Genomic DNA, 26,738 nt, shown 5'->3' with positions numbered 1-26,738 from the left:
AATGTTTCATTCTGGGGTGATTAAAAGGTTCTAAAGTTAGATAGTGGTGATGGTTGTACAACTCTCTGAATTGTTCATTTTAAAAGACTGAATTTATGGCATATAAATTATATCTCAATAAAACATTTTTTAAAGGTAATTATACAAAACTCTAATTTTATCTTCCTATCTCACTTTGACTTTGTACCTCTGCTGCTATAATTTCTGGGTTAAATCAAAGGAAGTGTTATTTACTCCATAGGCAAGGACAATTGGTAAACATTTCTTTGGAAGGAATGATGCTAAAGCTGAAACTCCAGTACTTTGGCCACCTCATGGAAAGAGTTGACTCATTGGAAAAGACTGTGATGCTGTGAGGGATTGTGGGCAGGAGGAGAAGGGGACAACAGAGGATGAGATGGCTGGATGGCATCACTGACTCGATGGATGTGAGTCTGAGTGAACTCCGGGAGTTGGTGATGGACAGGGAGGCCTGGCGTGCTGCGATTCATGGGGTAGCAAAGAGTCGGACACAACTGAGCGACTGAACTGAACTGAACACCTATATGAACAGCTATTAGTGAACTAACATACTTGGTATCAGGACAGACATGTCTTCAGTAAATTCTCTGTGATAAATAGATTGAAGACACGAGAAACTAAAATACTGGAATCAACTGTGAAGGTATCACTTTCTAGCCCCACCATAACTTGCCTTTCATCACTTGGGTAATCCCCCCTCTCTTCAAAGGGAAGGGACAGCAGGAGGCACAGGAAGCCTACCTATTTATTACCTACCTATCCCCAAAGAAATTATCAACAACTGGGATCACACACAACAGACTTACTAGGAAGAGAACAACCAATAAAAAAAGATGTACCTTTCTTTTTGCATTTTTCTACACTCTCCAGCCCTGCTTATTCTAGCAACACATTTTCACTGAATTCCTTCCTAAAGAAGAAAGGAAAGAAGAAAACTAATATTTATTAAAATACATGTTGCACCACCAGGCCCTCATTTAACCTTAATGTTAAAACTATGATATAGATATTATTTCCATTTATATATAAGAAAAGTAGGGTACAGGCAAGTATCTTTCCAAAGGTCACAGAGCTATGGAAGAGAGAGCAGGGATTTATATAACAGAATTAAAAGGGACATTTTTTCCCCCATTACTTCATACTGACCTTCATGTTTCATTTATCCTTCACTCCTCCCATAAAACCCTCTTCCAAAATGAAACACAACAAAAGAATAAGCGATTTGCAGAAAATATGAAAATGACATTTCTTTTCATTAATTCCTAGGCGACAATTTAAAGGCCACCAGGCTGGCTATAAATGACTTATTCTGTTTATAATTCAAGAGAGAACCAACTGTTACTTTGGCTAGCAGTTTATATATTTAATTACAGGCCATTAGGAAAGAAAATTGTGTTGATATTTTACAAGTCCATTTGAAATTTAAAGGCCTTAACATTTCACAGTAGAGATAAGCATAGGCAACATGCTCAAGAAGGGACAATGATCCTCAAGATTTTTTCCATACTGGAACCTACTCTTAAACATTGTATAAACAAGCTTGTTTTTTTGTTTTTTTAATAGATATATTCTTAGGAAATGTGGCAATATCTGAATTCTGGTTTGGTCGTTTTCAGTTGTATGTGCCTTGGTAAGCCATATAAGGGGATTATAGATTTACAGTGGTTTTCAAACTTCAAATTCTGATCCATTATTGTGTTACTAATGGATAAGATGGCTGGATAGCATCACTGACTCAGTGGACATGAATTTGAGCCAACTCCGGAAGATAGTGAAGGACAGGGAAGCCTGGTGTGCTGCAGTCCATGGGGTTGCAAAGAGTCGGACACAACTTAAGGACTGAACAACAACAGTGTCTTACTAAGTCGGGCTGTGACTAGTGGTTTAAAAAAAAATTAAGAGAACAGAAGAAAGAATATATGAAATGAGGTTCAGTACTGTTTAGCAAGCTTTGCTTGAAAAAAAAGTGTGTGTTTTTTTCTGTACACATTCGCACACATAAATCTCAACACTTCATATTTGTAGCTCTTAACTCTAAAACCATAAATCTTCAAATTAAAAGAATTTAATCAATATTAACCCAGTTTCTTTACATTCTAACATGTCTATTATTATGTCCAAAGCATACCCATAGTACCTCTGACCTCCAGTTAGCTTGAAAACACCGTTTACATTAGTTGCTCACTGTTCCTCTGCTCTCAATCTGCTAACAGCTTCCAAACATCTTGTAATAAAGTTCAAAGTTCTTACCATTACAGCCAATAAAACCCATACGACCTGGCTCCTGGTTCCCTCTCTGATCTCATTAACTCCCACTATTTCCCCCACTAACCTCCATTCGTGCCCCAGAGCCTCTGCACTTGGGCATAGCTAGAAGCAATAGTTTACTTCCCTGCAGAAATATTTATATTGATTTACCCTTCTCCCCTTGGTGTTGTGAAAAACTGATATTAAAAATGGTTGTGCACCTTCAGTGAAACCATCTGCCACTATTCAGTTTACACTGTATAAAGGCTGTTCTGTTTACTATCAGGTTAGGTAGGCGTAGGACTTCCCTTGTGGCTCAGTTGGTAAAGAATCAGCTTGCAATGTGGGAGACCTGGGTTCGATCCCTGGGTTGGGAAGATCCCCTGGGGAAGGGAAAGGCTACCCACTCCAGTATTCTGGCCTGGAGAATTCCATGGACTGTATAGTCCACAGGGTTGCAAAGAGTCGGACATGACTGAGCGACTTTCACACTTTCACTAGGTAGGTGTAAAAAAGTCAAGAGACTGGGAAGTGACTATGTTTGCAAGGGACTAGGAAATGACGATGCTAACAGTCCCTGGATGTACTTCCCCTGGTAGGTATGTCATTTGGTTCTTTATCACTTTCCAACCAGAAATCACTTTCTCCTCTATGCTGATACCTTTTTCCGTCAGGCTTTTTTTTTTTTTTCCTCCCATATTATTTTACTTCGCTGGGGGAAAAAAAAAAATCCTACTGAAGCTTTCACTATCTTTATTTCCTAGTAGCCTAAGGAATGCCCAATCCGTCTCTAGTGTTTGCATTAGCCACGAGGCTTTTACTTTGATGTTGAGCAGGTGTCACAGGAGCCCTGAATTTATAAAACCCTCTGTAGCTTGTGGCCAAAGTCCATCTCTCACAGTTCTCAAACGGGCTTTATCCTCAATTAACCCCGTGCCTTCCCCTGAGTTAAAGTTAAGCTCCCCCACATGAGGCATTGATGGTGATCCTTGAACTGAAAGGCTGTCTTCGCCCTATCAGTCACTCTTTCCTGTTTCTCGTTTATTATGATTACTTTCAAAGACACAAGCACAGCACTTCACAGGTTGCATAATTTGTTCTTTGGCCTTCAGAAAGTTTCTGCTGTTCATTCCATAAGCAAACATGTTCTGTACCATTTGCAACTTCACCTCAATGTGTAAATGCTTTCATTTCCACTATAATGATAAACTGCTTCTTTCTAGCCTTCTCCAAGTTGACAGGTTTTCCAGTATCCAACTACCAACAGATTTTTTAAAGTTTCAGAACGAAGCACAAACACGGGAGACAGGTCATCAGCGAGAGGCCAGAAATTCCAAGTCCATACAGGGAAATTTTAAAATATGAATGCAGAGTGGATCCTGGACTCTTGGTGGCAGATACTACATTACAGATTTTTTAATTTACTTGAATCACCACCCAAAATCAAAAAGAGTGACTAAGACAGCAAAACCAAAATCCCATGGAGAACAGATACAACAACAGGTGGAAATTATCCACATAAAACTCAAAATAAAAGTGGGAAAAAGCATCAACAGTTACGAGACCTGCATGAAATCAGCATCTGTGCAGGAGGATGCCAACAGATCAATGGGCAATTGAAGGACTTGAGTATCTCAGAACAGTCACTGTCTATTCACTGGACAATATGATAGACAATTTGAAAAGAGAACCTAAAAATGGGAAAGGTTTAGCCCAATCCGCTAACAAGGGAGTGTGAGGGTAATTCTGAAAAAGGATGGAGCAGAGTCATATAAATTCTTAAAACTAACCTACCAACCAAAGTTGCATTCCAGGGTAGGGCTTTCCCTCAAAAGCTGTAGGGTTTGGAACCAAAACTGAGCAGGGTAGACACAATAGAGACAGGAAAGATCCATATAAAAGTAGAAAAGGGGAAAGGAAGCCATTATATTTTTAAACAGTTTACAAAAACAACAGAAGAGGGAGCTCTGTGACATCAGAAGTTATCCTGAATCATGACTCCCTTCTCTAAGTTCAGGAAAACAAATTTTACATAAAAATGAGTAACAGAAAAATATCAGTGTCCCATCTCATAGCTATTTTAAGAAAAAACAATAAAAAGCAAACAACACTGTCTACACATAATGATAGACATACCTTGGGAACAGACCAAAATTACACTATTTCAGAACAAGCTAAAAGACATTAAGAAAATAACTCAAGGCATGGAAAAGAAATATAAATTACAATTACAAAACTGTAGGAAAGAACTCAAAAAAGAAACAGGAAAAAAGGGGAATCATTTCAGGAATGAGTACAAAATTAGGACATGAGTAACTGAGTAATACCAGACCACCTGACCTGCCTCTTGAGAAATCTGTATGCAGGTCAGGAAGCAACAGTTAGAACTGGACATGGAACGACAGACTGGTTCCAAATAGGAAAAGGAGTACGTCAAGGCTGTATATTGTCACCCTGCTTATTTAACTTCTATGCAGAGTACATCATGAGAAATGTCTGGATGAAGCACAAGCTGGAATCAAGATTGCTGGGAGAAATATCCCATAACCTCAGATATGCAGATGACACCACCCTTATGGCAGAAAGTGAAGAGGAACTAAACAGCCTCTTGATGAAAGAGAAAGAGGAGAGTGAAAAGTTGGCTTAAAGCTCAACATTCAGAAAATAAAGATCATGGCATCTGGTCCCGTCACTTCATGGCAAATAGCAGGATAAATAGTGGAAACAGCGGCAGACTTTATTTTGGGGGGCTCTAAAATCACTGCAGATGGTGACTGCAGCCATGAAATTAAAAGACACTTACTCCTTGGAAGAAAAGTTATGACCAACCTAGATAGCATATTCAAAAGCAGAGACATTACTTTGCCAACCAAGGTCCGTCTAGTCAAGGCTATGGTTTTTCCAGTAGTCATGTATGGATGTGAGAGTTGGACTATAAAGAAAGCTGAGCGCTGAAGAACTGACGCTTTTGAATTGTGGTGTTGGAGAAGACTCTTGAGAGTCCCTTGGACTGCAAGGAGATCCCACCAGTCCATCCTAAAGCAGATCAGTCCTGAGTGTTCATTGAAAGGACTGATGTTGAACCTGAAACTCTAATACTTTGGCCACCTAATGTGAAGAGCTGACTCATCTGAAAAGACCCTGATGTTGGGAAAGATTGAAGGCAGGAGAACTGGACAACAGAGGATGAGATGGTTGGATGGCATCACTGACTCGATGGACATGAGTTTGAGTAAACTCTGGGAGTTGGTGATGGACAGGGAGGCCTGGCGTGTTGCAGTCCATGGGGTCGCAAAGAGTCGGACATGACTGAGCGACTGAACTAAACTGAACTAAGTAAAGCAAATAATGTCTTAAGAGAAGAAAGAAAAAAAGGAGAAAAATTGAATCAAAAAGGAAATAAGAAAGTAAAATCAGCAAAATGGCAGAGTAGGTGGCTCCAAGCTCTCACACAAACGTTGAAATACATGCTGAAAGAGTCAGAACCAATTATGTCAGAACTCTGGAAAACAAAAGTTGTACAGTGACTACCTGAACACTGAATCAAGAAAAAGGCAACTTAAAAATGGTAGGAAATGGCTGTAGCATTCCTTACTCTTGTCCCCTTCCCTCCCTCTATAAAGCAGAAGCCTTTAAGGTATCAGCCTGTATTTCCACTATGGGACACAGCTACCTGGTTTCAAAGAGAGCAGAGCAGACCCATGCTGCAAATTATTGTGTCTATCTACTCTAACATGTCTGGGTGCTACTTGAAGGACTAAGTCAGAACTCACTCATGCGGAAAAGCAGTGACTTGGCTTGCTGAAAAAGTGGGATTTATCCAAAGTGGTTCAATATAAGTCAATCAATATAATATACCACAGAAATAGAAAAAAGAAAAAAAAATGAAACCACAAATCACCTCAATTGATGTAGAAAAGGCACATCTGACAAAATCCAGCACCCTTTCATGATATTTAAAGTATGCACACACACACACAGAAAGTTAAGACTGAAAGGAACTTCCTCAACATGATAGAGGACATTTATGAAAAACTCACAGTTAACATAATACTCAGTGGTGAAAGACTGAAAGCTTTCTTCCTAAGGTCAGGAACATGGCAAGGAAGCCTGCTTTTTACCACAGCTACACAATACTGTACTGAAGTTCTAGCCAGACACAAGAAGAAAAAAGTAAAAGGCATCCAAATTGGAAAGGAAGAAGTAAACCGCGTCTATTCACAGATGACAAGGTCCTATATATGAAAAATCCCACAGAACCCACAAGAAAGCTACAGAGCTAATAAATTCAACAAAGTTGCAGTTTACAAGACAAACACACAAAAATCAAATGTGTGCATACATCAGCAATGAACAATCCAAAAAGGAAATTAAGAAAGAAATTAAATTTATAATAGCATCTAAAATAAAATACCTAGGAATAAATTTAATCAAAGACATAAAGAACTTGTACAATGAAAATTATAAAATACTGCTGAAAGAAATTAAAGGCAAATACAGGCATAGCTTGTTTTACTGCATTTAGCTTTACTGTCTTCACAGATATTTCATTTCTTACAAACTGAAAGTTTGTGGCAACCCTGGGTCAAACTAGTCTATTAGCATCATCTCCCCCATAGAATTGTTTTTTAATTAAGGTACATAATTTTTTTTTTAGATGTTATGCTACTGTACACTTAATATAGTGTAAATATAACTTTTAGATGCACTGGGAAGCTAAAAAATTTGTGTGACTCACTTTATTGCGATACTTATTTCATTGCAATGGTGTGCAACTAAACCCACAACATCTCTGAGATATCCCTATAAACAGAAGAACATCCTGTGTTCATGGGCTGTAAGACTAAATATTGTTAAGGTGTCAATAGGACCCAAAGTGGTCTACAGATCCAATCCAATCCCGATCAGAATTTCAACTGCCTTTTTATGGGGAAGTGGAAAAGCCAAACTTCAAATGCTTATGGAACTGCGAAGGACCCCAAAACAATCCTGAAAAAGAACAGGGTCTATCCAACAGGAAAAGAACCTTTTCCTCAACAAATGGTGCAGGGACAACTGCATAACTACTTGCAAAAGTTGGACCCCTACCTGCCACTATATGCAAAAATTAGCTCCAAATGAATCAAAGACCTAAATATAAGAGCTAAAATGGTAAAGTTCTTCTCAGCCATTAATTTTTAATACTGTTTTTAAAGATTGTGCTGGGTCTTCATTGCTTTGCGTGGGATTTCTCTAGTTGCAGCGTACGCGTTATTCTTCGTTGTGGTGCTTGGGCTTCTCACTGAGGTGGCTTCAGAGCACAGGCTCTACATCCATGGGCTTCAGTAGTCGCGGCATACAGACTCAGAACTTGCTGCTCATTGGCTCAGGAGTTGTGACACACAAGCTCAGCTGCTCCTTGGCATGTGGGATCTTCCTGGACCAGGGATCGAACTCATATCCCCTGCACTGGCAGGCGGATTCTTATCCACTGCACCACCAGGGAAATTCGCCATTACTTCTTCAAATAACTCTTTTCTGCCCCTTTCTTACTCTAAGATTTCCATAATGCATAGTGAAGTGAAAGTTGCTCAGTCATGTCTGACTCTTTGAGATCCCATGGACTATACAGTCCATGGAATGTTCTAGGCCAAAATACTGGAGTGGGTGGCCTTTTCCTTCTCCAGGAGATCTTCCCAACCCAGGGATCAAAACCAGGTCTCCCGCGTTGCAGGCAGATTCTCTACCAACTGAGTCACACAATGCATATGGTGGTACATTTAATGGTGTCTCATAGGTCCCTTAGGTACTGTTCATTTTTCTTCATCTTTTTTCTTTCTAGTCCTGCCCTATCTTGAAGGTTTTTTTATTCCTTTTTCCACCTGCTCAAATCTGTCATTGAAAAACCTTCTACTGACTTCTTTATTTCAGCTATTGTTCTTTTATGATTTTCATCTCTCTACTGATCTTCCGCACTTCTCCACACATTGTTCTCCTGCTTTTCTTTAAGTAGTCCATGGTTTCCTTCAGCATTTTGAGCATATTAGAAATAGTTAAAGTCTCTGTCCAGTGTCTGGGCTTCCTCAGGGATGGCTTTTGTCAATCTGCAATTTTCTCTCTGTGATTGGGTCATAATTTCCTATTTCTTCATATGCTTTGTAATTTTTTTTGAGAATTGGACATTTTGAATATTGTAATGTGGTAACTAAAGAAATCAGATTCTCTCCAACCCTAGAGATTCTATTATTATGTGATGGAGGCTGTAGTCAACAGTCTATTTATTGACTTTTCCAAACTATTTTTTTGCAAATAGTATATTCCTTGTCATGTATTATCACTGAAGTCTCTGTTTTGTCATCTCCATGGTCATCTGGTGGCCTGACAGAGATTTCCTTATACATCAGGATCCAATAGAAAAGGAGGAAAGGGTATGTCTCTTTAAATCCCCTTGGCAGAAGCCAGGGAAGTCATTTTAGCCTTTAGGGTTTGAAACAATGGCCAGCCTCTGGGCCAGACCCTCAGCAATCAAAAGCAGCAACAAAAACAACCACCTCAATTTCTGAAAGACAAGCAAAGCCACACCAGGAATCAGGGGCCACCATACCCAGTTTTCTGCCACAGAGCCAGGAGATGGAAAGTGGTAGCCATTATGCAAAACACTGAAGTTCTCAAAAATCTGCCAGCCTCTTTCTTCATTAAGCACTCTCCTGGATGCTGTGTTTGCCTAGACTCCAGAATTCCAAAATAATTGCTTCAGTCATGCTCCTCAACAGTCATCTGGGGGAAGAAACCAATTTTTGGAGCTTTCTTCTCCATCATTTTTTATGGCAGCACTCCATGAGTCCCTAATCTATAATAATAGCTACCATTTGTTGACTGCTTGCTCTGTGCAGGCACTTCTGATCTTCACAACAATCCTACCAAATAGCTATCACCACCCCCATTTTATAGATTAAGAAACTGAGACTTTATATTAAATAGATTGTCATGATCACAGAGATATTGCAGATTTGACAGTTATTTTCTCAAAAGCTCCACACCACCTTCCTTCTTTCCTACTTGGACTAAACACTCTGGTCTTTGATTCCAAATTCATGAAATCCCACTTTATGAAGTCTTTCTGAACCAATCAGAATAGGAAGAGTCAATTTCCCCTCTAATTACACCATTAATACAAATCACTTAATCTATCTGATGTTTACTTGGCACCTGTCTAGAGAGACTGCACACTCATAAAATCAAATGTGGAGCCACTCTACACTGAGAATAAATTCAGAGAATATGAATTAAGTACCCAAATCCTAAGAGGTTGGTGAGAAAATAAAGTTAGACACAGTAAGTTGCTAATGAGGCACTTAAGAGTGAGGGAAATGATCTGAATGAATGGCGAGGAGAAGGAGGAAGAACAGATATTACAGTATGTGTATGTGTGTATGTGTATATATATATATATATATATTTAAGACCCAGTCCCACAGGGTAACCAATTGCAAAGTAATTCTTGTAAATAATTATAAAGTAATTGTAAAGTAATTCTTTCTTGTGGAGCCAGCCCACAGGAGAAAGAGAAAGCAAAAGTATTTCTATCTCCCTACATAGGAACAGAGATAAGATTATGAAGAAATATTGAAGGTAGGAAGGAGGAATTTTTTGTAAAACATTACAAAACACAAGATCAAAGGAAAAAGTGGGGAACTGTAAGAGTGAAGTTGTAAGAGAGGGCCTTTTGCATTGTACTTAGGAGTCCAGATTTCTTCAGACAGAAGCCACTGCTGAAGGATTTGATGAAAATACTGTTTTAGGGAGATTATTCCAACAGCTCTGATAATCGAGCAGCTGTGTGTAGGATGAACTGTAGCGGGAGTCACTAGAAATAGGGAGATCCATAACTTGTACTTTTTTGCCACCAACCGTTTAGTTATTTCTTAGAGTACACAAACTTAGTTTATATGCATGTTCAATATGAATTTGTTTATATAACTTTCCTGGCTTCCTGACTAGCAAAGCACCACATGTTTCAGAGGCTGGAATTTTTAAGTTGTGCCACTGAAGGGGGAAATATAAAGTTTTATTCACATGCTACAGGGAAACACAAAAGTGGTAAAAATATTCTCACCAAAATGAAATCTCCCAAGTACACCTAAAATGAACTTGTTGACATATACCCAAAGGTCTTACAAGTGTTGTGAAATCACCAGGATTTTTTTCCATCTCCAAGTGACATCCAAGACACACTGTAAAGTAATTCTTTCTTGTGGAGCCAGCTCACAGGAGAAAGAGAAAGCAAAAGTATTTCTATCTCTCTACATAGGAACAGAGATAAGACTATGAAGAAATATCGAAGGTAGGAAGGAGGAATTTTTTGTAAAACATTACAAAACATACAAAACACAGCTAGAATGATGACACCCTTCTAAAACAGACAAACAAAATTGTGACAGTCCTTCATTGAATATTTAAGACAAAGTACATTAGATTTCTCAGTAAGATGCAAAATAAACATATTATCAGAACATTACAGTTTTGAGAGATGACCATACTGAAAGCCAGCACCAATTTCTAATTTAGAGGAGATTAACCTATTTCCTACATCCCCAAACTGATGGGTTGACAAACAAATCCTGATTATTTTCTCCTCTCTTGGTGTGTTAACCACAGTAAGATGCATTCAACTTTGTCTTTAAAGTTCATACTGAGGTAAGTAAAAAACAGACACCAATCCCAAACTCAATCTTTTAGACCCCAAGAGATCTTTACCTCAAACAACATATAAGTACCTAAAATAAAAATGTATTTATTAAAATACCACATATTTTAGCATATTAAGGATAGAGCAAAGGGATACTGTGATACTTTAAGTACACAATACTCTGACAAAAATTTATAAGTCATGATCTTCCTCACAAAACGTTAGCTTAAACCATCTTGAAATCAGCTGAAATAAAAAAATAACTGCACCTCCACTCTATTCCTGACAGTTAAAAAACCTCACCCAAAGAATAACAGTCTTATTTGCTGTGATCACATCTGTGTAAAATATAGAACAAGGTAACTACATTTAAAGGCTGTAGCCCCACATACTGTTTACTAATGCAAACCATGGGAGCAATCTTAGGACAGTTGATAATGATTTAGATAGTCGTTAGGAGGTAGGGGAGAGGGAGAAACTCACAAGCTTTTTCCATTAAAGACTGGCAAAATTGACAAAACAGGAATCTAGATCTTATTTAGGAAAAGGAAAAAACCCAAAAAACTGCCCACACACAAAACAGTTTATTTGGCAAACAAATTCAATGGAAATGTTAAAAGATGCAAATAGTACATCTGCCCCCCACAAAAGAACATTCCCAACTTTTTACAATGCTTAAAAGGTAACGAAAATATCTATGATGGACTTTTCCATTCTTTAAGCACAACCATTCAGGTTGGCATATAATTTTAATGTTTAAGGCACCCTGTTCTTTACTCGTGTCTTCCCACCTTTCAGATCAGATCAGTTCCCGAGTCGTGCCATGAATCGCAGCACGCCAGGCCTCCCTGTCCATCACCATCTCCCGGAGTTCACTCAAACTCATGTCCATTGAGTCGGTGATGCCATCCAGCCATCTCATCCTCTGTCGTCCCCTTCTCCTCCTGCCCCCAATCCCTCCCAGCATCAGAGTCTTTTCCAATGAGTCAACTCTTCGCATGAGGTGGCCAAAGTACTGGAGTTTCAGCTTTAGCATCATTCCTTTCAAAGAACACCCAGGGCTGATCTCCTTTAGAATGGACTGGTTGGATCCCCTTGCAGTCCAAGGGACTATCAAGAGTCTTCTCCAACACCACAGTTCAAAAGCATCAATTCCCACCTTTAGTGACAGTTAATTCTTCAAGAGATTTGTCTCCTCAAGGCTTTGACAATTTATACATCCACAGGTAAGTCCTTTAAAAATTATAATAATTCTACTTCTAAAGAGAAAAGGTAACAAAGTAACTGAGGGCTATAGTAAATACACAGAAATACAGTGATGCAATTCATGAAATAATCTTTTTGGCTGAAATGGGACATGACTATTGGGACCAAAGAAAATAGTGCAGAGGCTCCCATTTTTCCGCCCACACATGATTCAGGTAGTCAAACATAATCTATTCCCAACATCTCTCATGACAGCCCGTTTCTCAGGATATGTAGGTAATGCCCCCAACTAACAGTCACTAACTCTTTTTTAAATTTTGAACTGAAATTTAATAATAGAAAGTATCATATTCAAATTCCACTGCCACCTATGGTTAAACACAAGGCCTGAAACATTTTTCTTCCATAGTTTTAAAGAGACAAAGTTAAAGCTGTTAGGAAGTTTTCTTCTAAAAGGATCATCGCTTTCTTTCACTATCATGAAAGGCAACATATCTTATATCCAGAATTCACCTGTGTGTATGGAAATTTTAGTCACAGAGCAAAACCAAAGTAAAGTTAACAGAGAAGAGTTCATTGTTCAATAATATCAAAAGGACACCACATAATTTACAATAAGTAAGAGCTTTTGAGTGCTTACCATTTGATTGTATAAGCTACTTTTCATGCCTTTTCCCACTTACTCTTTAAAATAGTGCAATGGCATAGATGTTTTATTACCCTAATACCACATATAAAGAAATCAGGGCTTAAATAGGTTAACTACCCTGCCAAAGGGCCACCTCTCAAGCTAGTAATGGGAAGAAATATACATTCAAACTTTTAAATCTCAACCATTCTGCTATGCTACTTATGTTTGTCTGATTCTTTCATATCCACTATGTATAATGTTTCTACCACCCATCTTGTGAAGTAGGACTGATTTTTCTCATTTTACATATCAACAGGTTGAGGCTGAAACACAAGTAACCTATCTAAGTAATCTATCTACAGTCACAGTAAAATAATAAAACAGCAATCAGACCTTGTGATGCCAAACCATCAGGAAAGGTAACCTTTTAAAGTTTCTTTCAGAAATGCTTTCACTAACTCCTTCTACCACCTGTTTGACACAAAATCCTAATAAATCTGAGTTTCCCAGCTTCCATGTCTATGGCAGATTAAAGAAAACAAGCATTTGCTTACGGCAGAGATTATGGTAGACACTTTACACATATGACCTTAACTGAACTTCAGAATACCATGAAATAAGCAGTATCCCACATGAACAGGGTAAGAAGTTAAATTAAGATTGGGTCTGCCATATACACACTGCTATGTATAAAAAAAGACGCTTACTCCTTGGAAGAAAAATTATGACCAACCTAGATAGCATATTCAAAAGCAGAGACATTACTTTGCCAACAAAGGTCCGTCTAGTCAAGGCCATGGTTTTTCCAGTAGTCATGTGTGGATGTGAGAGTTGGACTGTGAAGAAGGCTGAGCGCCGAAGAACTGATGCTTTTGAACTATGGTGTTGGAGAAGACTCTTGAGAGTCCCTTGGACTGCAAGGAGATCCAACCAGTCCATTCTGAAGGAGATCAGCCCTGGGTGTTCTTTGGAAGGAATGATGCTAAAGCTGAAACTCCAGTACTTTGGCTACCTGATGCGAACAGTTAACTCATTGGAAAAGACTTTGATGCTGGGAGGGATTGGAGGCAGGAGGAGAAGGGGACATCAGAGGATGAGATGGCTGGATGGCATGACTGATTCGATGGATGTGAGTCTGAGTGAACTCCGGGAGTTGGTGATGGACAGGGAGGCCTGGAGTGCTGTGATTCATGGGGTCGCAAAGAGTCGGACACGACTGAGCAACTGAATTGAACTGAATATAATAGCCTACTGAATGAATAGTACAGGGAAAAGTACTCAATACTCTGCAATGGCCTACATGGGAAAAGAATCCTTCATCAGCGGGTATATGTCAAACAGATTCTCGTTGCTGTACACCTGAAGTTAACACAACACCGTAAATCAACTATGCGTGAGTGCTCAGTCACGTCCGATTCTCTGCGACCCCATGGACTGTAATCTTTCAGGCTCTTCTGTCCATGGAATTTTCCAGGCAAGAATACTGGAGTGGGATGCCATTTCCTTCTCCAGGGGATCTTCCTGATCCAGGGATTGAACTTGCATCTCTGTGTCTCCTGCATTGGCAGGCAGATTCTCTACCACTGCACCACCTGGAAATCAACTATACTCTAATAAAAATTATAAAAAATTTTTAAAAAGAAGTTAAATTATATGCCCAAAGAATACACAGAAAGTAAGAACAGCAAACAAGGTCTATCAGACACCTCATGCCCATGGCAAATCACTTGAAGATCAAGATAAGTGATATCCCTATTATCTCAGTGATATCCCCAGCCCTTAACAAAATGCCTGCTTAAGAGATATCAAACAAGTAATTTAAATAAATATTTTAAGAGTGTTTTATTTACAGCCACCGGGACTCACTCCATTATTTACCCACCATTTCCTGAGCACCTCTGAACAGGAATTCAGCCATCAGCCACGTTCTAATAATAGAATGAACATGTGATTTTCCAAAGTCACTTAGAGCAAATACAAAACAGTAAATATAATAAATACTACTGGTAGTAACATGTCAGTAACCCACAGGGCATGCAACATGCCACCAATTCCTACAAGTTCTGATTCAGAAACAGCTCTCAACTCCACACTGCCTCCCCCTCTCCTCCGCTGTTCTTCTAATCCAGGTCCACAACAGTTGCCCAGATGATGGCTGTGACTCCACACCCTCCACCGTCTACACCTTAAAACCTAAGCCTGATCATTTTGTTTCCATTTGTAAAATGGCTGTTGACCCTTTGCTGCCGTCACAATTAAATCTAAGAGTTCTAATAAGGTTTCAAATCTCTCAAAGTGATCTCAATCACCCTATCAAACTGGATTTTCCACTCTTTCTAAAAGGACCATCCAATCTATCCCTGCTTAACTACTAGCAAATTTCTACACAAGTCCCAGGTCTGATGCTTGAATATGCTGTGCTTGGACCCAAAAAGCCTTTGCTTGCACCCACCCACCCATGCTCCTTACCTGTTAAAAGCCTCTTTTTCTTTCTGAAGCCAAATTTAAACATCTTAACAAGATTTCTCTTTCTGATAACATTTCTCACTAAACAATGCTACCCCTAAATCGGAGATCAAGGCTTTATTCTGGGTTAAGCTTCTAATTTCCAAACCTCTATGTCCATATTGTTCAGATCATACTTTAAAGAGCACTATTGATTCCATCTTTTCTAGTCTAAAACATTTAGTCCCTGTCAGAAAGTTCCAACAGACATAAGTAACAAATGATTTTTTTAAATATATTATGAATAAATGAAATAATTCATGCTCTAGAATGGAAGCTGTTGAGCTCTGATTTACTGTAGGATAGGCCAAACTGTCGGAGAAGGCAATGGCACCCCACTCCAGTACTCTTGCCTGTAAAATCCCATGGACGGAGGAGCCTGGTAGGCTACAGCCCATGGGGCTGTTAAGAGTCAGACATGACTGAGCGACTTCACTTTCACTTTTCACTTTCATGCATTGGAGAAGGAAATGGCAACCCACTCCAGTGTTCTTGCCTGGAGAATCCCAGGGACAGAGAAGCCTGGTGGGCTTCCGTCTATGGGATCGCACAGAGTCAAACACAACTGATGCGACTTAGCAGCAGCAGCAGCAGGCCAAACTGTATTACATCCAAGTAACAATGTACTATACATTAAACAGAGAAAACATTAAAGGTGTGAGTTTAAGCTCCATCACCTAACATACTGTGTACCTTGAGCATGTGATTTAACCTCTCTGAGCAATCCTTTAGCTATAGTCAGTTCAGTTCAGTCGCTCAGTTGTGTCCGACTCTTTGAGACCCCAAGAATTACAGCACGTCAGGCCTCCCTGTTCATCACCAACTCCTGGAGTTCACTCAAACTCATGTCCATCGGGTCAGTGATGCCATCCAACCATCTCATCCTCTGTTGTCCCCTTTTCCTCCTGCCTCCAATCCCTCCCAGCATCAGAGTCTTTTCCAATGAGTCAACTCTTCGCATCAGGTGGCCAAAGTACTGGAGTTTCAGCTTTAGCACCATTCCTTCCAAAGAACACCCAGGACTGATCTCCTTTAGAATGGACTGGTTGGATCTCCTTGCAGTGCAAGGGACTCTCAAGAGTCTTCTCCAACACCACAGTTCAAAAGCATCAATTCTTCGGCGCTCAGCTTTCTTCACAGACCAACTCTCACATCCATACATGACCACAGGAAAAAACCATAGCCTTGACTAGACGGACCTTTGTGGGCAAAGTAATGTCTCTGCTTTTGAATATGCTATCTAGGTTGGTCATAACTTTCCTTCTAAGGAGTATGCATCTTTTAACTTCATGGCTGCAATCATCATCTGCAGTGATTTTGGAGCCCCCAAAAATAAAGTCTGACACTGTTTCCCCATCTATTTCCCATGAACTGATGGGACCGGATGCCATGATCTTAGTTTTCTGAATGTTGAACTTTAAAACAACTTTTTCACTCTCCTCTTTTACTTTCATCAAGAGGCTTTTTAGTTCCTCTTCCCTTTCTGCCATAAGGGTGGTGTCATCTGCATATCTGAGGTTATTGATATTTCTCCTGGCAATCTTGATTCCAGCTTGTGCTTAGTCCAGCCCAGCATTTCTCATGATGTACTCTGCATTGAAGTTAAATAAGCAGGGTGACAATATACAGCCAGGCTGTATATTGTCACCCTGCTTATTTAGCTATAGAGTTATTTATAAATCCCTATTTATAAATTGAGGATAGTATCTATATGTACCTCAAATTGTTGTAAAAATTAAATGATGTTAAGCATGTAAAGTATTTAGTACTTTGTACATAGAAACTGCTAAACAAATGGCAGCTATTATTACTAAATTCATAAAAAATGTTGTACCTCATAAAAAATATATGTACATAAAAAATATATGTACCTCAGATTGTTGTAAAAATTAAATGATGTTAAGCATGTATTTAGTATTTGTACATAGAAACTGCTAAACAAATGGCAGCTATTTTTACTAAATTCATAAAAAATGTTTAACTAATTAATCACTTAGACTTTTTTCAGTCAGAGAACTGATGCTAGATTTTCCTTTATACCTTTTCATTATAACCTTTCTTAAGCTAAGGTTCTTAAAAATAATTTGCCAATTAATTACTTAAACAGTAAACAGCTGATAGAGATAAAAATAAATCAGTAACAGCTGAACTCTAATACATACAGATGTTAAAAATAGCATGTCATTGCCCCATTACACATAAATATTACTGTAAATAACCACAACCTGTGCAAAGAAGCAGCTAAGTCTGTGTCTCACAGCATATACTGAAACCATTTATAAAAATATGAAACACATATCACAATATGGATCAAGGAATTCCCTAGTCAAAGTTGTATCAAAAGGGAATTACTACTCTCAGATATATGTAAATACACTTAGAATATATTGCATAGTTTAGCAATCCATGGGTCATTTAACAGTGTGAACCAGCTTCTGAATAAATTAAGCAAGTGATATTTAACAGATGCCATAGCTCCATTTCTAAATCAGAGACCTACAATACTTCTGGCCCTGAGTGACAGAGTTGGAAATCTAGTCAAGCAATGGGATAATGCTCAATGAAGACTATAATTCACCCAGTAAAAAACTCTAAATGCTCTTTAGGACACCGAGCAGCATATAAATTACTACGGCAGGGGCAGAGAGCTTCCCATTATACCCTCCTCATTTTTTGTTAAAAACAAGAGCGAGAAAGAGACATGTACAGGAAGGGCGAATAAGCATCTAATTCCAAAACTTTCAAGAGACCAAAAGGCTCAGGGAAGATGGACAATCATCAAAGTGGTCAATATCAATCTGGCAAAGATTAAGAACAGTGATACCTGGATCTAGCAAAAAACGTGGAGAAACAGCAGTCTTATACACTGGGAAGTATACTGGGCATATACGTAGTGGCCAGGATCCCTGGCCTTAAAATAAAGCAATGTTATAAAACTGGAAAAGCGTTAACATCAACCTCTTATACAACACATATAAAATGACAGCATAGGTACAGCACAAAATTTCCTGACAGTGGATGTAAAATACGAAAAAAAGAAGTCAAGAAGGATAACAAAGTTTTTGACCCAAGTGACTTAGAAGGGTGTACAGGTGACCCTTGAACAACTCTGGGGTTAGGGGCACCAACCTTCCATGCAGTTGAAAATCCAAGTATACCTTCTAACCTACAGTCAGTCCTCTGTATACATGGTTCCTTCATATCTGCAAGTTCACATCCAAGGATTCAACCAATCATGTAGCACTGTTGTATTTACCACTGAAAAAAAATCTGCATATAAGTGGACCTACACAGTTCAACCTAATGCCTAATTTTAAGAGTCAATTGTAACTGCCCCTATATGAACTGGGAGGGCTGAAGGTGGAAAGGTTTTTTTTTTAATTGAGGCTGGGGAGGTTATCAGGAGTTCAGCTTTGGACATATTAAATTTGAGATGTATATTAGATATCAGGTGGAAATGTCAAAAAGGCAGTTGGTTATGAACCTACAGTCCAGGGAAAAAGTCTGGGCTTGAAATAAAATTTTGGTTGTCATCAGCATATACTAAAAATTGAAAGTCAAGAAATAGGATGAAATGAAGAAAGCAAGTACAAATAGACAAGAGGATCAAGGACAGAACCTCAGAGCCAACCAAATTTCTAGGCAGGGAGTTGAAGATCAAGCAAAGGAAACTTACTACATGGTCAGTGAAGGAGAGGAGAACCAAGGGAAAGGGGTATGTCCTGAAAGCCACTGTGAAAGATGTTTCCAGAAACATGGAAGAGATCAACTATGTCAAATGATGCTGAAAGATCAAGAAGATTAGGCCCAAGAACTGACCAATAGAAATAGCAACCTGAGCCACTGACGACCTTGACAAGAACTGTGTGGATGTAGTGGAGAATGAAAGCCTTGCCAGAGTGATTCAAGAGAAAACGGAGGGAAGGGAATGAGAGAAAACACATACTGACAATCTTTTTTAAGGAGTTCTGCTCTAAATGGAAGCAAAGATGTGAGCAGTAGCTAGAAAGAAAAGTGGGAACTTCTCTGGTGGCCCAGTGGTAAAGAATCCACCTACCAAAGCAGGGGACATGGGTTCTATCCCTGGTCCAGGAAGACCTCACATGCCTTGGAGCAACTAAGCCCAGGTGCTTAGTGGACAACTACTGAGTACACGCTCTAGAGCCTGTGCACCACAACAAAGAGTAGCTCCGCTCACTGCAACTAGAGAAAGCCCACACACAGTAAAGAAGATCCAGAGCAGTCAAAAACAATAAGTAGGTGAATAAATAAGTTTTGTTAATGAAAGAAAAGTCAGGTCAAGATAATTTATTAATAAGAGAAAAACCACATTGTCTTTTATGAACAAGAACTATCCGGTAAAGAAGAAGGGTACTCAGCCCAACCCTGAGGATTCAGAAAAGGCTTCCTAAAGGAACTGTCCCACTCTGAGTCATGAAGGCTGATTAAGAGTGAATCAGGATGAGAGGGGAGGGGGCTGAAACAGAATGAGCAAACAGAGGTGAGAAACAACATAGTGGGAGTCGGGGTGGGGGTGGGGGTGGGATGGGGTAGGAATGGAAGCAGAAAACCGAGAATGACAGGAAGACAGGCTGGAGAGGTAAGCATGTATCAAGCAGTACACCCTTTGTCATATAAATCACAGGGGCCTTGCAACTACCTCAACTAGGGTTTAGGTAGGGAAATACTAAGATCAAACCGACATTTCACTCACGGAGGGAACAGCTGGAGGGGTACCAGACTGAAAGCAGGGAGACCAGATATTAACTCCAGTGACAGTTATTGAATATGGAAATAACAAGGTCCTACACTGGATGGTGTTAGAAGTAGTTAAAAAAGTAGTTAGTGACAGATCTTATGTGCTCAGTGATGAAAGCAGCAGTTTCTAGTGTGAGCCACTGGGCAGATGATAATGCCATTACCTTAACTGGAACTACTGGGGAGGGGGCAGTGAATGATTCATTTTAATTTGGGGTATATTGTTTTTAGAGTCTCTATAGGACATTCAAGTGAATAAATGTAAGCAGGAAGTGGGTAGAAAACTCAGACCTTAGAGCTCAAGATATTTGAGAGGCATGAGCACTTGAGTACTAATTAAAATTATGTGATATATGGGATCCAAAAAAATGTATGAGACAAACAGTGACTGACTTTTTAGGAACATTAGCATTTTATGGAGAGTTAGTGGAGCAAATGCTTGAAGGAATTTCAGACAGAGCAATCAAAAAGGTATAGAAAAAAATAAGAAAAGATGAACCAAGAGGCCAGAGAACTTCCAAGGACTAATACCTCTATCCATTTATAAAGAGACAGTACAGTGACCTGAACATGCTGGTGGGAATCAGAGGAGATCAAGTAAAATCCAATCACATTAACAGTCTGGACTTTCCAATTCTGTTGTATTAATTTTTCAAGTATTAGTACAATCCACAGGCCATCTCTTCTCGGGGTCCTAACTAGTCAAGTCAATTTGAGTGGAAAAGACTAAAGAAACTAAATATAGTTGTACCATTAACTCTCGTAAAAAATATCTACAGTTTTAGTAGAAGAATATTTATGCTTGCCCTATACAAAGAAAATCAGTAATGTATTTATTTATTTTTTTGAACTTTTTATTTTGTATCGGGTATTACCAATGTTGTGATAGTTTCAGGGGAACAGCAAAGGGTAATGTATTTCTTTATAAGCAAAAAAACATTGTCAAGTATAATAAAATGAATAGGAAAAATAGAAAAAAATGTTGGCCTTTTATCATGCCTGTTTCTTGATTGTTACATAATGCTTCACCTAAAACTTTACATAAACTCAACTAACAGTAAATCTTATGGCCTTACAAAACTTAAGGAAAATATTAGCAATACAATAAAAATTTGTCAGGAATGGAAAGAATTTCTAACATTGGAAGAAAAAAAGATAAGATACAAGGGGAAGTAAACAGAGCAAAGATCAATTTCCGTTTCTTGATTTCAGCTGTGCTTTATCACTTTTGGGCAGACAGTCAGTCATACTAACGCATCACTTACTCTTGGATGGCTGTACTGTACTAACTGGGAATGACTCATAAGTGTTCAGTCCCACCCATACAGAAGACCTCTGCAAAGAACTTAAAAAAAGAAAAAAGAAAATCAAACGGAAGCATATTTTCAGATGAGCATCTAACACAAAATCATTAAAGCATAGAAAAGATGTGACAGAATTATTACTTGCAATGAGAAAGTTAAAAGCATTTTCTTGGAGTGGGATGGGGGCAACTCCCAAGATGTGAGTCATAGGATTAAAGAACAATCAGATCCAGGATTTAGCCAAAGCTGGAAAAGCAGGATTCGGATCTATGCAGCTCTCTAGGCTAGAGAGGAAAGTAAGAGCTGAGTTGGGTTAGTGCCTCCAGAGTCTGTGAATCACAGAGACACAGCAGAGAAGGACAACCAGACTGGAATTCAGCACACAGGAGAAATCTGTAGCTGCTATCTTTTGGTTTATTTCCTCCTTATTAGTTTACTATTAAAATATGTTAATTGCATTCAAAGAAGTTAAAATGAAAGTTAACTCAGAAGCTTACTACTGGAAGGATGTGGACAGCTATGCTACATTGCTTTGAAGATGCACTAGAACAAAACCCAAAGCTAACATTGCTATCATCTTTCTAGCACTACATATTTTGATTTTGCTAATTTAATATAACAATCATTTTGTAAGATCTTTATTTCTGTAGTTACTAACAACAATCAGTGTCTTTTTACTACGTATTTTCATCTTGAATGAACTAACTGTACAGTTCTTTGGTCTATCTACAAAAATCATGTTGACCTTTTATATTGGAAAGGGCATTTTGTGTGTCATATATATTCATTTTTCTGTCATAATCAATGCAAATGATGCTCCATTTCCATTTCTGTCATTTTTCATGGAACTAAAGTTTTCAATGTTTATTTAGATCTTTTTTTTTTTTTTACTTCCTTTGGTTTAAGGTTCTAGTAGTTGCTCAGGTACAAAGGAATCTGGAAGGGAGTTCCAGTACTGTCCAGACATACTACATGTCTTAGAACCTTTCACCTACCTGACCCAATCATTCTGGTTTAACTCTTTTATTCTATTTAACTGTGTTTCTTCTCAAGTATGGTGCTATCATCCATTCTTTAAATGAAACATATTTTTATGGCTAAGTAATGATATAAAATGTAATGGGTTCCAATCAATTCTACAGCTAGGTATCTAGTCAACAAAATAAAAGACACAAAGAACTGTACACAAATTTCCTAGCAGCACTGTTCATAATAATCGAAAGTTGGAAGTAATCCCAATGTCCACCAACCACAGAGTCAGATACATCAGCAATAAAATGAACTATTGATATATTCTATAAAAGAGAAGAACCTCAAAAACATAATGTTCAGTGAAAGAAGCCAGACACAAGTAACTGCATATAGTATGATTTTCCTTATTTGAAATTTATGGAATATGCAAATCTGTTGAGGCAGAAAGCAGATCAGTGGTTGCCTAAGCCTGTATGTGAGATTGAGGACTAAATGTGAACAGGTACAAGAGAACTTTTGGGGGTAATGAAAATGTTTTACAGCTAGATTATGGTGATGGCTACAAAACTATAGATTTACCAAAACCCAGTAATTTCAATGGGCTTCTCTGGAGGCTCGGATAGTAAAGAATCTGACTGCAATGTGGGAGACCTGGATTTGATCCCTGGTTTGGGACAATCCCCTGAAGAAGGACATGGCAACCCACTTCAGTATTCTCGCCTGGAGAATCCCCATGGACAGAGGAGCCTGGTAGGCTACAACCCATGGGGTCGCAAAGAGTTGGAGATGACTGAGCAACTAACATAACATAAATTAACTTCAAGTAAACTCAACTTATTTTTATAATGGGTAAATTTTATGGAATATATACTATACTTCAATAAAACTGTTTTTAAAAAGCCAGTGAACAGTGAAAGGGTGAAAAGAATATATAAATATATAGAAGCACAAGACCTACAAGACCTTTTAGAACTAACACCCAAAAAAGATGTCCTTTTCATTATAGGGGACTGGAATGCAAAAGTAGGAAGTCAAGAAACACCTGGAGTAACAGGCAAATTTGGCCTTGGAATGCGGAATGAAGCAGGGCAAAGACTAATAGAGTTTTGCCAAGAAAATGCACTGCTCATAGCAAACACCCTCTTCCAACAACACAAGAGAAGACTCTACACATGGACATCACCAGATGGTCAACACCAAATTCAGATTGATTATATTCTCTGCAGCCAAAGATGGAGAAGCTCTATACAGTCAACAAAAACAAGACCAGGAGCTGACTGTGGCTCAGATCATGAACTCCTTATTACCAAATTCAGACTCAGATTGAAGAAAGTAAGGAAAACCGCTAGACCATTCAGGTATGACCTAAATCAAATCCCTTATGATTATACAGTGGAAGTGAGAAATAGATTTAAGGGCCTAGATCTGATAGATGGAATGCCTGATGAACTATGGAATGAGGTGCGTGACATTGTACAGGAGACAGGGATCAAGACCATCCCCAAGAAAAAGAAACGCAAAAAAGCAAAATGGCTGTCTGGGGAGCCCTTACAAATAGCTGTGAAAAGAAGAGAGGCAAAAAGCCAAGGAGAAAAGGAAAGACATAAGCATCTGAATGCAGAGTTCCAAAGAATAGCAAGAAGAGATAAGAAAGCCTTCTTCAGCGATCAATGCAAAGAAATTGAGGAAAACAACAGAATGGGAAGGACTAGAGATCTCTTTAAGAAAATTAGAGATACTAAGGGAACATTTCATGCAAAGATGAGCTCGATAAAGGATAGAAATGGTACGGACCTAACAGAAGCAGAAGAGATTAAGAAGAGGTGGAAAGAATACACGGAAGAACTGTACAAAAAAGATCTTCACGACCCAGATAATCATGATGTGATCACTAATCTAGAGCCAGACATCTTGGAATGTGAAGTCAAGTGGGCCTTAGAAAGCATCACTACGAACAAAGCTAGTGGAGGTGATGGAATTCCAGTTGAGCTATTTCAAATCCTGAAAGATGATGCTGTGAAAGTGCTGAACTCAATATGCCAGCAAATTTGGAAAACTCAGCAGTGGCCACAGGACTGGAAAAGGTCAGTTTTCATTCCAATCCCAAAGAAAGGCAATGCCAAAGAATGCTCAAACTACCACACAATTGCACTCATCTCACATGCTAGTAAAGTAATGCTCAAAATTCTCCAAGCCAGGCTTTAGCAATATGTGAACCGTGAACTTCCTGATGTTCAAGCTTGTTTTAGAAAAGGCAGAGGAACCAGAGATCAAATTGCCAACATCCGCTGGATCATGGAAAAAGCAAGAGAGTTCCAGAAAAACATCTATTTCTGCTTTATTGACTATGCCAAAGCCTTTGACTGTGTGGATCACAATAAACTGGCAGGTCAGGAAGCAACAGTTAGAACTGGACATGGAACAACAGACTGGTTCCAAATAGGAAAAGGAGTATGTCAAGGCTGTATATTGTCACCCTGCTTATTTAACTTATATGCAGAGTACATCATGAGAAACGCTGGACTGGAAGAAACACAAGCTGGAATCAAGATTGCTGGGAGAAATCTCAATAACCTCAGATATGCAGATGACACCACCCTTATGGCACAAAGTGAAGAGGAGCTAAAAAGCCTCTTGATGAAAGTGAAAGAGGAGAGCGAAAAGTTGGCTTTTTAAAGCTCAACATTCAGAAAACGAAGATCATGGCATCAGGTCCCATCACTTCATGGGAAATAGATGGGGAAACAGTGGAAACAGTGTCAGACTTTATTTTTTTGGGCTCCAAAATCACTGCAGATGGTGACTGCAGCCATGAAATTAAAAGACGCTTATTACTTGGAAGAAAAGTTATGACCAACCCAGATAGTATATTCAAAAGCAGAGACATTACTTTGCTGACTAAGGTCCATCTAGTCAAGGCTATGGTTTTTCCTGTGGTCATGTATGGATGTGAGAGTTGGACCGTGAAGAAGGCTGAGCGCCGAAGAATTGATGCTTTTGAACTATTGTGTTGGAGAAGACTCTTGAGAGTCCCTTGGACTGCAAGGAGATCCAATCAGTCCATTCTGAAGGAGATCAACCCTGGGATTTCTTTGGAAGGAATGATGCTAAAGCTGAAACTCCAGTACTTTGGCCACCTCATGCAAACAGCTGACTCATTGGAAAAAGACTCTGATGCTGGGGGGGATTGGGGGCAGGAGGAGAAGGGGACGACCGAGGATGAGATGGCTAGATGGTATCACGGACTCAATGGACGTGAGTCTGAGTGAACTCCGGGAGATGATGATGGACAGGGAGGCCTGGCGTGCTGCGATTCATGGGGTCGCAAAGAGTCGGACACGACTGAGCGACTGAACTGAACTGACTGAACTGATAGAAGCACATATTAAATAACTCTGAAACACAAAAAAGGAATCCAACTTGTCATTGATAAAAGTATCAGAAAGTATTTTAAGTAATATTCAGTGCTTCCAAAAGTGACATAAGAAAATCTTTTTCACAAGCTGATCACAGGAGCGTAAATTGGCACAATCTGTCTGGAAAGCAGCTTGGCAAAGTATACCAAGGGAGCTCTAAACCAATGTCCCCTTTGATTCACTTCTGAGAACTCAGCCTATACAAGTAATAAAAAAAATATACGTAAAGATCCAGGCATAAACATACTAAGCAAAGCAAAATTTATAAAATGACAGAACCTGTTAAAACACTCAGCAGTGGAAGAACAGTTAAGAAAATTACAGCCCATTCAAGAATATCATGTACTTCTTAAAAATGTCTGTGTGCCTGTGGCCCAACGTAGAGCATGACACCATAGACTGATTACACTCAGGAGGAAGATCCTGTTAGAGGAAGAGATTCACTGTTTCCAGTGGGTCATGGCTAAGACTGCACTGGTGGCATCCTGTAACTTGGTAAATGATGGTACATTTAAAATTCAGAAATGTGATCTTCATGGCTAGAAAGAGGGCTCTCCTATCACAATAGTGCTTGTAGTGAAAAGACACAAATGCTACAGGATGATACAGCCTGTTTGCCAATGGAATTAAACAGAAAATTATTCGTGGTTTCTGTCACTTATATAATAATGTCAAGTAGTTTGTGGGGGACTTGAAGTCAGGATAAATATCACAGACCATCTCATCACAGTCATTTGGGCTCATGATTTTCAGCTTTACGTCTGAATTCTCTGTCGTAGAAACTTGCAGAGTGTACAGCACAAAGAGAAGGTTGTGCTAAATGAAAAGTGGGGTTAATACACATGTAAACCAAGACCTCTCTGGGGACCAGGGCATTGTCAGAGCTCAGGTCCCCTTGGGAGCTTGTACTGGTCTGGCCTGTAAGCACAGTCATCCCTAAGTATCAATGGAGACTGGTTGCAGAACTCCCACTGATTATCAAAATCCTCAGAGGCTCAGGTTCCTTATAT

General features: G+C 39.0%; 1 protein-coding gene across 38 annotated transcripts in view; it reads right to left on the bottom strand.

Annotated features, from left to right (window-relative positions):
- LOC120867962 (sarcolemma associated protein) overlaps window positions 1-26,738 on the bottom strand; it is a 157,833-nt gene that overhangs the window by 90,635 nt on the left and 40,460 nt on the right. Inside the window, exon 1 of one of the 38 annotated variants that reach the window (XM_040246473.1) lies at window positions 861-877. The exons of the other annotated variants lie outside the window; for them this stretch is intronic. The gene's annotated coding sequence lies outside the window, so the exon portion shown is untranslated. Of the gene's footprint in view, window positions 1-860; window positions 878-26,738 lie in introns of those variants that run through there. 38 annotated transcript variants of the gene reach the window in all.

Source organism: Oryx dammah, unplaced genomic scaffold (assembly GCF_014754425.2).
Source record: "Oryx dammah isolate SB20612 unplaced genomic scaffold, SCBI_Odam_1.1 HiC_scaffold_9, whole genome shotgun sequence".
Taxonomy (NCBI): Eukaryota; Metazoa; Chordata; class Mammalia; order Artiodactyla; family Bovidae; genus Oryx; species Oryx dammah.
This window is presented reverse-complemented; position numbering and strand designations above follow the sequence as displayed.